Source organism: Penaeus monodon, chromosome 36 (genome assembly GCF_015228065.2).
Source record: "Penaeus monodon isolate SGIC_2016 chromosome 36, NSTDA_Pmon_1, whole genome shotgun sequence".
Taxonomy (NCBI): Eukaryota; Metazoa; Arthropoda; class Malacostraca; order Decapoda; family Penaeidae; genus Penaeus; species Penaeus monodon.
In genome coordinates this window covers 24,405,112-24,420,111 of record NC_051421.1, presented here as the reverse complement: position 1 = coordinate 24,420,111, position 15,000 = coordinate 24,405,112, and the positions used below count along the sequence as shown (strand labels likewise).

The 15,000-nt window shown below is 43.1% G+C and overlaps 1 pseudogene; it reads left to right on the top strand.

Annotated features, from left to right (window-relative positions):
- Positions 1–8,730: 8,730 nt before the first annotated feature.
- On the top strand, positions 8,731–13,168 carry LOC119595890 (annotated as a pseudogene).
- The last annotated feature ends 1,832 nt before the right edge of the window (positions 13,169–15,000 follow it).

Sequence of the window (15,000 nt, the reverse complement as noted above, 5' to 3'; positions counted from 1 at the left end):
TAATTTTCAAAATAATTAAAAATAATATTCAACGGAGGTGAGATTCACGCAATCGCTGAGGGAGAACTGATTTCTCCACTGCTCATGCCCAGAGAAGGATAAGTCCGGTATGCGAAGCTTATCCTCGCCCGGGCTATGCCCATGAGGGGGGCCCGGCCTGTGTCGACTAATGCCGACTCGCTCACGTGTGTCAGCTGGTGCTGACTCGGCTGAGCCTAGTCCTTACCCGCCGTGGTGGCCAGCCACTGCAGTAACCTACAGGCGACAGTTGCAACTTCTCGCGCCTGGGCGTGGCGCGAACCGCCGACCCCTCGGATGAGAGGCCGACACGTTACCACTGTACTAGCCAGGAAGCTCTCATGCATGGATCTCGTGCGCCCATACACGGCCAAATCTTACTTGTGATGTCACGGCCAATGCCACGATTTGATTGGCCGATTATTTGGCGGTTAATTTAATAGCCTGTGGGGAAACAAGGCACGAGGAAGCAGACAATGAATTAGCCAAAGCAAAAGCTATGATATTCAATAATAAAAATTAGTTTCGTCATGGCCTTTTGAAGACAACAAGGCTGCCTGAAACTATTACGTGAGCACAGAGTGCTACCCTTTGAAGTGCTTTGTAAAGTGTACAATTTACCTTGCACTCTAAGAAATGATATGTGGTTCTGCAGCCGGTGGCAGAAAATTTAAAAAACGAAACGGAGAAAACCGTGCTCTTTCTCCGTCAGTGAGTTCAAAGGGACATTTCTCCAGGGAGCCCATGTCCCTCCATCTGAGATTTCGTGTTTTATAAATCACTGGCTAGAGAAAAGGGCCGAACTGCAATACATTTTTGAGAATCTCGGGTGGGCAGAGTGAACCAGCGTTGACTGGAGGAGTTTCTGCTCCGAAGTAACGGTGAACTGCCTTTCTAATCAAGACCCGATAGGGGGAGAAGACATCTTTGGAAAGTGGAAAAAACGAGCGTGGACAGGAGCTGAGTAACGTGGGTGATTGGAGGCATAGAGAGGTAGTCGAAAAAGTGTTTTCTCATTCCCCTTGTGCCTTCCCTGTATCCTAACGGAAATAAGGAAACTGGTCCCGCTTAATATATTCTTCCAGGAACCACCTCTGTAGGGACGGTTGGGGAGCCTGCCTTGGGCTAGACAAGGAGGGTTACGCCCCACCGATTGATTAACTCTCGAAGGAAATTACGGATTCAGGAGACCGTAATACCTTCTCCGCTGTCTATTTATCCACAACACTTTCACTATAGATTTCACAATTTCCTCATAGAGATTGCCTCCTCACTCTGAGCAACATCAGCCGTCGCTCCTGCTCCCGCAAGCCACTCCGATGTCAGCGTTGATATCGACGGTCCTCAACCAGGCCATCTTCTGCATAGTTGTGTTCACAGGTTTATTTCTTGGAAGTGACTATATTTACGGAAGTGTGCGTGCACAATGTTGAATTCTCGTGGTACGACCGGGAGCGCGCCCGATGCTGAGACTATCCGACGCTCTCCTGCCGTGAATAGGTGGAGGATTTCCTGTGCGGGGGTTGGGGGGCTGCCCTCAGGAGGGGGGGTCACAGGAGGCACAGCCTCCTGTACTAGAAAACATAGTGACTTAATCGGTACCGTGATTACAGCAGAGTTCGAGAATTTCACACGACCGAAACTCCCGAAAAACTAGTCAACAGACATCACATTGCAGCACAGTAAACGTAGCCACAGCCTGATTTCTTAGCAAGGGTAAGAAAAGAATAAGCAAGGATGGGGTCCAAGGGCGCAGCCCCCGGCTAGAAAAAATAATAGGCCTAAGGGTCCAAGGGTACATCCCCTAGCTAGGGAAAAAGAATAAGCTGAGCCTTGTACATTCCAAATCCTATACTTTTTCGGCATGGTTGCGCAGCCACACGGCTATTTTTGGCAAACTCGAATGCAAGCAAAAATTGATGAGTGATAAACAAGTTTCAAATCGAGTAATAATGAAGTAATAAGCAAACAAAAAACAATAAAAATAGTCAAATAGGAAAATATGATATCAAGAGTTGCGCCATTCATGTATGGAAAAGACATTCTAGTCATTTCCGATGAAAACGAACCACAGAATCAACCGAACCAAAGTAATAGAAAGCGAACGAATCCAGTTTTGTCCCGAGGAAACGTTGGTGAAGTCCTTTTCCAAATTTACCGCTCGGTAGAGGGCCGACAGCTAAAACTGCTAAATGTATTGGTTTACTGTATTAAGTTTTATTTACACCTTTGTGTTTAATCATGTTATTTTCAGTTTGAAGCATACCAAAATAAAAAGGTGTGTTCGCCAGTGTGTAGGGAGGAGGGGGCTAGGAATCCACCTGGAAGCCAAAGGGGCGCCTGTAGCAATTCTGACGTTACATTTATGCGAAACAAAAAAAAAATTGGTAGCCGCCACCACGGGACTAGGGGTCCCGACCCTTAGATTTTCTTTATAATTACTTATGGCGATTCTGACCGATCCTGGAGGCTTGGTTCAGTATTTATAGCGATAGATCGTTTGTTTATTTATTGTTCATTTTTTTTCAGGTTCAATCTTTTCAGTGATATTTTAGTGTAATCATTTTAGATTTTAAGGTGAAAAAACTCATTGTTGAAAAGGATCTAAGTGTATTATTCGTGCTCAAAGACATTACAAAACTAAATTACACAAACGAATTTACGGACACACATGCACAACAGACGAATTATGGACACATGCACAAACATATATAAACAAATACAGACAATGTAGTAATAAATATACGGACGAACACAAATATATAAATACGCACATAAACGGAAAGTAACACTACACTAATGTTTGTAAATGAACACGACACTCTGAATGTTCGTTATGTATTCAACTAAGTGGAAGTTTCTGCACTATCGGCTAGCACTCGCTTATAATCAGGGCACACGGAATTCGGTATCGCACGGGAATACATGACCTGATTTCTGGTGGTACGAAAGTCCCCATCGACCAAACACGTCTCCTGCAGCGTCAAGGTTACGTCTCTGCAGCGACAAGGTAGCGTCTCTGCAGCGACAAGGTAGCGTCTCTCCACCGCCCTGGCCGGCTCTCTGGTGTAACCTCCGTGACCTGGCGGCGGGAACATAGGCCGTTTGTGAGCCTATGCCGCCACGTAACAAGAGGTTAGTGACGGGACCGCTACTGCAGCGGTTCGGAGACGTCGTCCGAACTGACGAAGTCGGAAGTCATTGTGATGTCCAAAGCCGTGCGTATCCGTGTCCGAAGTCCTGTGGGGGATGACCTGGGCAGAGAGAGGTCACGTGGGGCCAACGAAAGGCGTGTTCACTACAACCGCCCCCTCCCAGACGGCGCGCCGCCCCGGCAAGCCGCAACAATCCTGGGACTGACGTAAATACGTAACATGCGCCCGTGCCCTAGCCAGGTCAAACGGCCCAGCCATGATGGGGCTGCTCTGGCGGTCTTCCACTGGCGTCGAAGGGACAGGATGCTGCAGGGCGAGGCGAGAACAGACAAGCCCGTTAACTAGGCTCAGGTGAAACAGGCGCACGACGACGTGCAACGGCATACGCTTCCCCCACAAGGACTCGGGTGTACGGCTTGGACAACACTGACGACAGGAACAGACGACATCTGTGCAGGCTCATGCTGGGGATAAAGATCAGGCTCAGTACATGTTCCCATATGTGCTACAATTCCGTGAAAAGGGCCATGCTCCTGACATGCGAGAGTTTAAGCTAGCTTGTTACGTTTATACACGATTAAGCAGAATTGACACTAAAACATCAGACAAGCAAGTTAATGTTCACAGTAAGCTTTACAAAAAAAAAAATGAGCATGCCAGACATTAACACATTTTAGTAATGCACAATTAGTAATGGAAATGCACAAATACACATGGAAATACACAAATACTAATACAATATATACAAGACAAATAAACATACTAATACAATATATACAAGACAAATACACCTACATTGACATAATTGCAATCTTGCAAACAATTTACATCGTGTGCAGCTTTATATAATTCAACTAGCTGAATTAGAACGAAGCATTTGAGGATCTTACTAAACCTAACAACATAATATTCATTGGATCATCTGGATCAATATCAGCTGAATCAACCATTGTTTTTCCGGGTTGAACAACGCCTTCGGGCATAATTACTCTTAATTCATTATCTATCTTAAATGGTACGATTTGATTTCTATGAACTCTATGCTCCGTATACTTCTTAATGTCTTTCACGATATATGCTACTGGCCCAACTTTCTTTATAATTCTATAGGGACCGATCCATCTAGATGACAAGCCTGCACTACCCTGACCTGGAGGTCTTTTACGCAAAACCAAAGATCCCTCCCTGAGTTCTGGAATAGCCTTCGTCCTTCTATCAACTCCCTCCATATTTTCTTCTCTAACCTTCTGCGTTCCCGTGACCGCGGCGTCGCGAGCAGCTAACAAGTCTAACTGACGCTTCCCGATCTCGCCAACTCTCGTGTGGTGGTTTGTGAGACCGACGGGAAAGGTGCACTCGCGTCCCGTTAAGAGATACAGAGGCTGGTTATTCACAGATCTATGGAAAGCGGTGTTGAGGGCTAATCACACGTATTCTAGTCGGGTATTCCAAGTACGAGGCGTGTCTTCGCATAATGCTGCTAAACAGTCTTTGATTACGCGGTTGCATCGCTCGACTAGTCCATTAGAAGCTGGGTTGTATGGGGTGGTATATCGCGTTTTCGTTCCGAGCAATTCACAGATTTCTCTGAAGTACTCGCCTGTAAATTCGCTCCCATTATCTGATAACAATGTGACGGGGGGCCCGAAAAGCGTTATATAGTGTGAAATTAAGGCGTCTGCGACTGTGTGCGCATCCTTACTTGGCATGGGCACCAACTGTATGAACCGCGTTAACTCATCTATGATAGTTAGTACGTACCTGTCGCCATTACTTGCAACCAGCAGGTCAATCAGATCAACCGAAACTCGTTCGAATGGCTCCGTCGCGAGCGGATTGGCTGCCAGAGGAGCACGCCCGCGTAGGATCGTCTTCCGCTTTTGACACGTTGGGCAGGACTGAACGTACTTTCTGCAGTATTGCAAAGCATTAGGGAACCAATAAAAATCTACTAGTCTCTTATACGTTCTAAATATCCCTGGATGACCGGCTGTACTGCTATTATGCAATATTTTCATTGCTGCAGGGCGAACTTTAGGTGGCAGTATGAGTTGACTCACTAAGCCAGATGGTAATTCTCGCACGTGGTATAATACGCCGTTGTTTACCTCGAATTTGTCTAACGATGCAGGGATCTTTACACGTGGCAAGGCCTTCCCTTCAACAAATTCTATTACCTCGCGGCATAATGGATCATCCATCTGCATTGTTCTAAACTGGTCGGGATCTATCGATGACAAATCTATCGCGGCTACGGCTCGTGATAACAGATCCGGTACATGGTGGGAGGCACCTGGTTTGTAAGTTATTTTACAATCGTAAGAAGCTATTTCATGACTCCACCGAGACATCTTCGCGGACTTAGTGGGACGTTTGAAAATAAAGGTAAGAGGGCCGTGATCTGTAAATACCTCAAAGGTACCGTAAACGTACGCGTCGAAAGCACGTATTCCTTCCACGACAGCAAGCGCCTCGGCGTCGGTGGCGCAGTATCGGACTTCGGCGCCCTTCAACTTCCTACTGTAATAGGCTACGGCGTACGGTTTTCCTTCGCAACGTTGCATTAGGCACGTGCCTATTGCAACATTAGACGCGTCTGTATGAATTTCGAATGGGAGATTAAAGTTTGGTCTCCGAAGGACCGGAGAGGAAACTAATGCACTTTTCAAATCCCCGAAAGCTTTCCTTTCCTCCTCACCCCACTGAAATTTCTTATCTTTACAGGTTAGAGACGTTAACGGCGCGGCGATAGTGGCGTAATTTGCAATGTGGCGCCGGAAGAAACCACTTGTACCCAAAAACCTCCTGACTTCCATACTAGCTATGGAAGCTGTTTTATCGGGGTCTGGAGTCACGCCGTTTGGCGACACAACAAATCCTAGCAATTTTAATTCTTGTACGCCAAATTGACATTTATTTAGGTTGAGCTTAAATCCTGCTTGCTCAATTAAATGCAGAGTCTCTTCTAAATGTCGTATGTGGTCATCAAAGTTTTTTTAATAAATAACCACGTCGTCCAGATACGCCATGGTATGTCTGCCTAATACAGGTGATAAAACGAAGTTTATCATTCTCTGGTACATAGCGCCAGCCGTTTTCAGGCCGTATGGCATACGCCGGAATTGCCACAAATTAGTGCCGTCTGAAAACGCGGTCTTTGGCCTGTCGTCGGGGTTTAACTCAATTGACCAATACGCGGAACGAGCATCTAGGATGGAAAAGAAAATGTTCTGCCCGAGCTCGTCGATCATCTCTTCCATTCGAGGAAGAGGATAAGAGTCGGCCGTCGTGTGCGCGTTCAAATTCCTAAAATCTATACAGAATCTAAAACTATGGTCTTTCTTTCGGACTAGGACTATAGGAGACATCCAAGGTGAAGTGGATGGCTCTATCACCCCACTATTTAGCATTTTCTGGCACTCTTCTTTAATTTGCTGCTTTGCCATTTGTGGTAATCTCCACTGCCTGGTTATGATGGGCGTGGTATCACCAGTAGGGATGTGATGGTATATACTCGGTACGACGCCTATGTCACCTTTTTCTCCGTCAAAGAGTCTCTTGTGAGACATAAGTACCGATCTTAATCTCTCTTGATGCAGATGATTGAGAGCTAACTCTGATAAAAGATCTGTTTGGCTTTGTTTGGCGCTTACTTCCGCTGCGCATACTTGATTGCACGACACGCTCGTTGCTAACTCAACGCTGGTTAAAACATAACCCGCACGTATTTTTAGGTCTTTATTAGCTAGATTTACGATCCAGATATGCTCGTTACCATGACTAGATTTGACAATCGCTCTTGGGATAACCATCTCGCTGAGACAACCGTGCACAATTATATCGCAGTCCGAGTGCGATATTCGACTTATCGTTACCGGCACGAACTTACCGGTTTGGGAAGGTATAACCGTCGCGCGTTTTATACGAACGTATGACACAGGTGAGGGTCTGAACAAACTTTTAAGATCCACCGTATGTACAGGGGACTTTACTAAGGCTAGGGCTATACCGAGCGAGGGTTTGTCTGTAAACGTCACAGGGAGGTACTCCTCATTTATACGTAATCCACATTTACTAGGAAAGGGCTTGTGATCGAGTGAAAACTTGAATCATCGTAAAAAGTCGATACCTAGTAAGACGTCTCCTGGAAATGGACACACACTAGTTATTGTGAATCTGTGGATTACTTTTAAGGATGGGGATATTTTGTCCTCCACGTCTCTTTCTTCTATCGTTTCTAGTAAAGTGCCCGTTACACCTACAAGCGACCTTGCTTTACGTGCGCGTGAGACAAACTCAAACAAGTTTAGGGACGAGCTGTTAATAAGGGAGACCGCACTTCCCGTGTCGATGAAACCTACAACTTTTTTTCCTCCTACATTGCTCATAACGGTTGGTCTGCCCGTTAAATTAACTTTCTGCCTCAACTTATAGTTACTGTCGACATCACTGTAATCCTGAGGAGCGTGCCTCTTTGCTGAATTTGCCAAGGGGACCCGAGACCTGGCCCTCCCAGCCTTCGTGAAAGGGACACGCGTACTGTCTGTGGTCTGGCCGGCGGCAATGCCAGCATACATTGCCTTGCGGTTTTTCTCTGCATTCTGCAATTGAGTGACCTCGTGACCTATGGTAAAAACAGTAGGGCGCGACGGGCGTAGCGACGGGATCAGGGGCGTGTGTCGCAGCGACAGGCAGTGGTTCACGAGGGTTACGCTGAGGGTCTCGCGGTGTTCGCGACGAGAATAATTTGTTTGCTTTAGTTACTATCTCATAGAGGGGCAATTCTTCACACGGTATTAAAATATCTGCGATATCTGCAGGTAAGCCGCTCATAAAAATCCTTCTAATTAACGCTACCGGATCGCCTATTTCTATGGAATATTCTCTCAAACCCATGTATACTATTCTTTCTATTTCTAACAAGAAATCTTGCGGTGTCTGTCCAGGTCTCATCGTTTTTCGTTGTAAATTACAGAAGAAATCGCTGCTGTTCGCCGTGCCTTTAAATTTGTCTTAATAATGACTTAAAGTGAGCCCAGTGTTCTATCGTTTCAAATTCAGGAGAATTTATCATAAGATCTGCGGTTCCTTTGCAATAGGTGCACACGAGTCTTATCCTTGCCTCGTCTGCATCGTCTGGAGTTACGAGTTCTATGCGCCTGAGCCACGTTTCTAAATCTTTACTTCGGGACAAGTTATCTTTACTCTCTTTTACGTCGAAGTACGGGATCGCGTCTTTGTCTGTCTTTACTTTAATTTGCGAAGGCGCTTTTCCGACAGGCGTTACTCTACTTGTGTCATTAGCATCATCTTTATTGAAAGTCAATCTAGAACTCTGGCTTTCCGAGATTTTCCCCGCATTACTATTACTTAAAAGGTTGGTCATGGCATCTAGAAGGCGGCCAACGAAAGGCGTGTTCACTACACGCCAGCCTGGTAAAAAATGGGAACCACTGCTTTAAGGCTTACCATAGACAGCGTAATAGATATATAGATGCAGACTTTCATAAACTGTGGTAGAGTGCTGGTTTTGGTATCGCCGAGTCCAGGCTGCCCTTTCAGCTTTGAGTGAGTACTGGCATGCTGGAGTCAAAGTCCGGCCGCAAAGGAACTGGCCACCCTACAGCCTCATCCTGCGGCTTAGCATACATGTTCTCTCAACGAACATGTCCCCTACCTCCATTTAAGTATGAAACCAGCTTTGACTTAAACCCGAGACATGCATAATACGACGTTTGTGCGTGTGTGTTTGTGTGTATAGATTAGTTTAATCAAACATATGTTTATGCATACATATATATTTGATAACCTTGTATTGCAGGCATTGCAAATCGCCACAATGATTGTAGAGGTCCTGCTATTCGCGGTGGGAGCGATTCTGCTTCACTTATTGGATTTCCAGACCTCGGGGAATGCCACCAGGTAAGGCTGTTTAGTTCAGGCTTTGAGCATGGATGTGACAATGCATCAAACAATAACATTTTTCTTTACTGAAAAATAATTACAAAACACATTTCAGGCCCGATGGTCATACCATACCTTGGCTCCAGGCCTGTCTTCAATGTCGGCCATGTGCAGAAGATGCACAAAATATATGGTGATATATTTAAGTAAGTTTCTTTTCTCTCCACTTTTCAAACTAGATTCTTTTGACCAAGCGTTCTCTAAAATGCCGGGAGAATTATGAATATCTAAACAATGAATAAGGTGCCATGTGAAAATCATGTAAGTTTGCTGACCTGAATTCTCGTTCAATAGACTGCAAGTTCTGAAGTCCTGTGAAGCAACTTTTCAGAGATACTAGTAGGAAAGAGTGCGAATTGTTCACCCTTTAACTTCCCTTTCCCCTTTTACACATAGTGGTGCGTCTTCTTAATATGCGTTGAGCTTTTGTATATCCACCTCTGGCTCTTTCGTGATCACTGAGAAAATTAACAATATATGAAACTTGTTCTGTTGTATAAAAAGATAAATGAGAACGAATATTTTCACAATGCAAGAGATATATTTTCATTCATACCCTTTTCTACATTTGTCGCAATGAACACATAAGTTATTAGTGTGGTTGTGACTTCATAAGAGTACTTCCGATGAAGTCGTCCTATGGAACTTTAGTACCTGAAAATATGCATAAATGAATAAAAAAAAAAACATGGGAAAAACTAATCGTGTACCATATGCTACATATATATATTATATATATATATATATATATATATATATATATATATATATATATATATGTGTGTGTGTGTGTGTGTGTGTGTGTGTGTGTGTGTGTGTGTGTGTGTGTGTGTGTGTGTGTGTGTTATGTACACACACACACACACACACACACACACAACACACACACACCCATACATAAATATATATATATATATATATATATATATATATATATATATATATATATATATATATATACATACAATGACACACACTAACCGCACACGCGCACAACACATCGACGCACACACACACACACGCACGCAGCACACACGCACGCACGCACGCACGCACGCACGCACGCACGCACGCACGCACGCACACACACACACACACACACACACACACACACACACACACACACACACACACACACATATATATATACATGAAAATCTACTTTTCAGGGCGGAACTAGGGCCGCACAAGTTTATATTCCTTTGTAGCAACAAACTTATCAAGGAAGCGTTGGCAAAGGCTGAGTTTGCTGATCGTCCCCAATTAGAAATGTTACATTTTCTAACCGATGGACAAGAGGCAGGTAAGTAGACATTTTGTGTATTGTATATGGAATGTTCAGTTAATGTATCACCTTTGGTGTTAGTGAAAATATATGCAATACTGCGCACACACACAGACAGAGGGAATGAGAGAGAGGTAGAGAGAGAGACGCACACACGCGTACTGCATCAGGTAGTACACAGCTTACAGAAACATGCATTACGCAGGTGTCATAATGAGCAACGGCAAGCGATGGCAGAACGCTCGGAGGTTCCTGCTGCGCAACCTTCGCGATCTCGGGATGGGAAAGACCTACCTGGAGGAGAGCATCTTGGTGGAGGCCAGAGCGCTGGTCAAGGACTTCAGATCCTACGCAGGAACGCCTTGTCACACGCCGGAGTCGCTCAATGTTGCCGTCTTGAACATCATCTGGCAGATGGTCGCAAGTATGTCGCATCGCTAGTGATCATCATCATCGCAGTTATAGTTGTTGTTATCATTATCATCGTCATCATTTCAATTGTAGTTGTTTCATTGTTATCATCATTACACAGACAAGCGCTACGATCTCCACGACAAGGAGGTGCTCGAACCCATCACCATCTTAAGGTCCATCGACTCGTCCTCAAAGGCTTTGTTGATTGAGTTCATCCCTTGGCTGAGGAAACTGCTGCCAGAATTCGTGAAGGAAAAATTACTGACAGGCATCATGAAGAAGATCAAAAACAGCATAGTGACTTTATTGAAGGTAAACGGACGGTATTATGTGATACGACTTTCTTTTTTTCATTCTCTTCTTCTTCTTTTTCTGTAAAAACTCAATATTCCGAGAGTGAATGTTACCATCTGGTAAATAACACGTATATTTTATTGAGGGCGCTCGAATGTATGTGTGTGTGTGTGTTTCCATACTAATAGATAGTGTTTATACGCATGTATATGAATATATGTATGTGCTAATCTTACGTAACGCATACGTTACTGGAAACGTGCCCGGCTTCCCTCAGGACACGATAGATTCTCACAGAGCCACCCTCGACCCGGCCAACCCGCGTGACGTCATCGATGAATATTTGATAGCCATAGACGAAAAGAGCGAAATTGCTGAGTACTTCGGTGGTGAGTTTTTCGTTTTGTATTTCTGCTTATTTAATAGATAAGCGTAAGTTTCGATAAATAAAACATAGAAAGGCACTTCAAATCACAGAAAAATGTTGCAGTTAACACAAAGATCCTTTTTTATAGTCGTATACCAGATATTATTAATATAATTCTTGTCTATTATCATTATTTTCCTTTAACACTTTCGATGACAAATAGGCTATGTATTAGCAGTGAATATGGTAACAGAAGGCCAAATGTACTCCCGGCAGAGCTGGATCTGATGAGGATCATCTTCGACTTGTTCGCCGCGGGCTTTGACACGACGGCCAACACCCTGCGCTGGATCATCCTCTACATGGCCAGGTTCCCCGAAGTGCAGCGCCGCGTCCAACAGCAGATCGACGAGGTTGTTCCGCGCGACACTTTGCCCTCATACCAGCACAAGAGTCGGTAAGTTCACCTGTCTTGCCGGCGAACCATCCATAGTCTCAAATAATGTTTAGGACTTGACTGATGTTGGAGCAATATCCCCTTTCCAGGCTGCCATTACTCGAAGCGACGATCCAGGAGGTTCTTCGTGCGTCGTCCATGATTCACAACGGAGTCCAACGCGCAGCTCAAACTGATACTTACCTGGCAGGCTACTTCATTCCGAAGGCAAGTATCTGCCTCACCCTTCTTACCCTACGTTCTTCCCTAAATGCTTAATCTTGCAGTGGTGAATGCATGGGCCAGCATACCATGTCCTTTCGTTGTAGGTCTGATTGTGCTGGGGCTGAGAATGTTTGTTTGTTTTTTTAATGCTCCAGAATGCCATAAATAAATCCATTACCAAATGCACTGTACCTCAGGGTCGTGGGTGTTCGGGTGCTCGGGAATATGCCACATGACTCACGCTACTGGGAAGAACCACAAGAGTTCCGACCCGAGCGGTTCCTCGACCAAGAAGGGAAAGTCAAAACGCCAAAGGAGGGACTCATACCCTTTGGTTCAGGTAAGCCAAATCCTCCGGCATCGTTATTTTAGTCAAGTTCATATCCCATGGTGACTATAATCATGATAACTGTTAATGAAACGCAAAAGGCGATAATAATCAGAAATTTTCTAACGCAGGACGAAGGAGCTGTCTTGGAGAGGCTCTTTCAAGGATGGAACTGTACATCTTCTCGGCAGCCCTTCTGCAGAACTTCACTTTCTCTCCTCCAGCGGGCATCGAGGTCGACCTAGAAGCCAACTCCAAGCAACCCTCTGCACGTCTGTCTAAAGAACAAAATATTGTCATTAGCATCAGAGAGTGATAACCTACTGGATATGAATCTCTGTAGCAGACTTTTCTGAGGTAAAACTACAATATTTCTGTGTAACATAATCAATGTTAGTAGCATTATGAATTTTGTGTTAGTGTTAGTACTAGATTATCATAATTATGAAAAGTACTGATGTTGACAAATGTAGAAAAGGTATGAATGAGAGTGAATATCATCACAATACAATTTAAACCGGTCAAATACATCACAGAATTTCTTTCACAGTGATTTCTTGTATTATGAAGATATTCATTGTCATCCATTCATTTTCTAATTTATTATACTGACATAAGAAAAAATCACATTCTGTAGGGCATTCTCATTCATAATTTTTCTAATTTATTAGACTGACATAAGTCTGACATAATGACATAATGCTCACATTCAGTAGAGCAGAATAGGTTGAGGTTGTTGAACAGTGAAAAAAAAACGTTACCTTTACGTGTGGTCAATGAGGAACTGAGCGCGTAGTATTTTCCTTTTAATCAACACACTAATATTACAGAATAATATATGTCATTATGAAGAAATTTATGCTAACAGTTGATTTTCATTATCCTCCGAGAGGGTTGCACAGATAAATTAGAAAAAGATGAAATGGTAGATACTAGACTTTGCCTTTTCCATATGTAAAAATAACAACATATTGGAATAGGCATTGTGAAAAAAAACGAATTGGTTCCCATACATAAACAATGTGGCTGAAAACTAAATTCGACTTGTCTCTCCTTTCCCAGGAGGGATAGGCATGAAATCATAGAAAATAGACTGCAGGAAAGATTTATACTTTGATACAGCCCCTATTTTTTCATATTCAAAATAGGGTATAAATATGTGTAGACATTTACAGATTGATAGTCTTTATACAACATTGTTTTTTTGAACTTTTGAACATATCTATCACTTCTGGAGCTTTCTTTCTTTCTTTCTTTCTTTTTTTTTTTTTTTTTTTTTTTTTTGACTGTGCACGTGTTACCACTCGATATTATTCTATTACTTTTTTTTACTTTGCATACGGATAAAATTTATGTTTTATTAATTCTGAAGGACTCCAGCACATACATAATGATATTACTGTTTCGCAAACCCTATATTCGTGTGATTGCGGTGCTAACTGGCTTGCCTTTCTATTCCACAAGTAAAGGTGTAAAGGGTAACGATAGTTTTTTTCTGACTGTACATATGATGTGCCATATGTAAAATTTTAGTTCATTTAGAAATAAACATATACAAGGAAATAAGAGGAAGAATTGAAGTTAGTAAATAAGCTTTAACTTCAAGAATATGTCAGGGAAACATCCAATTCTGATTTTGCTTTCATAATGCAGGAAAACGCAAAGGTGAACAATTTCTTGGCGAGGAAGGCTCATGCGAGGAGTATATGCACATGTATTAGTATGCTGTGTAGTGCAGCGGTAGCGATCTCGTCTAGCAATCTTGCTGAAATCAGTCTCATTTGAATGGATAAAGTTGTTTCCCAAGTAGCTACAATAAAAATAGTCATTTTACGTTTTGATCATAAAGATAATAAAAAAATTAAAGATTAGACACATTATCACCGACAAACTTAGAATGATTTCCTCCCAGACATCGAGTCAAAGGATTTATTAAACCTTACAGCAAGCGCCTCAACACTCGGGAGTTTTACAGCTGTTTCATCCAGGATCCGGATCTGGATCACCTAATGCAGATTGGTTGCCCCTTTGGCCATGAGCAATCCACCCATAATTCCGAAAGGCATGTAACTCTTCATGCAATGCAGATGGCAAAACATTCAATAGAAGCTATCAGCTACCCCCTGGGTAGAAATCATAAAAGAAATGTGGAAAGAACGCGCACAGAAATAAATATGATTATCATTTAGTGTCTATCTAAGAACTGTTAGTTGCAATCACATTACTTCTGACTCTAAATACCTATTTAACTATAAATATATCAACGGTTATTGTATGTATTTGAACATATATACATGCTCACATAACACGCATACACACACAAATACTCTCACTCTCTAGGTTTATTTTAATACTGTTTGATATAGATATGTTCAATGTAGCATTTGCTATACTATAAAAGCATAAACCAGAGGGCAGTACTGACTATAAAACACATGTAAACAACTAAAAAATAAATATCAGTTGATATATACGATGGATGGATGCTTCATGCACATGGTAATGTGAAGCCAT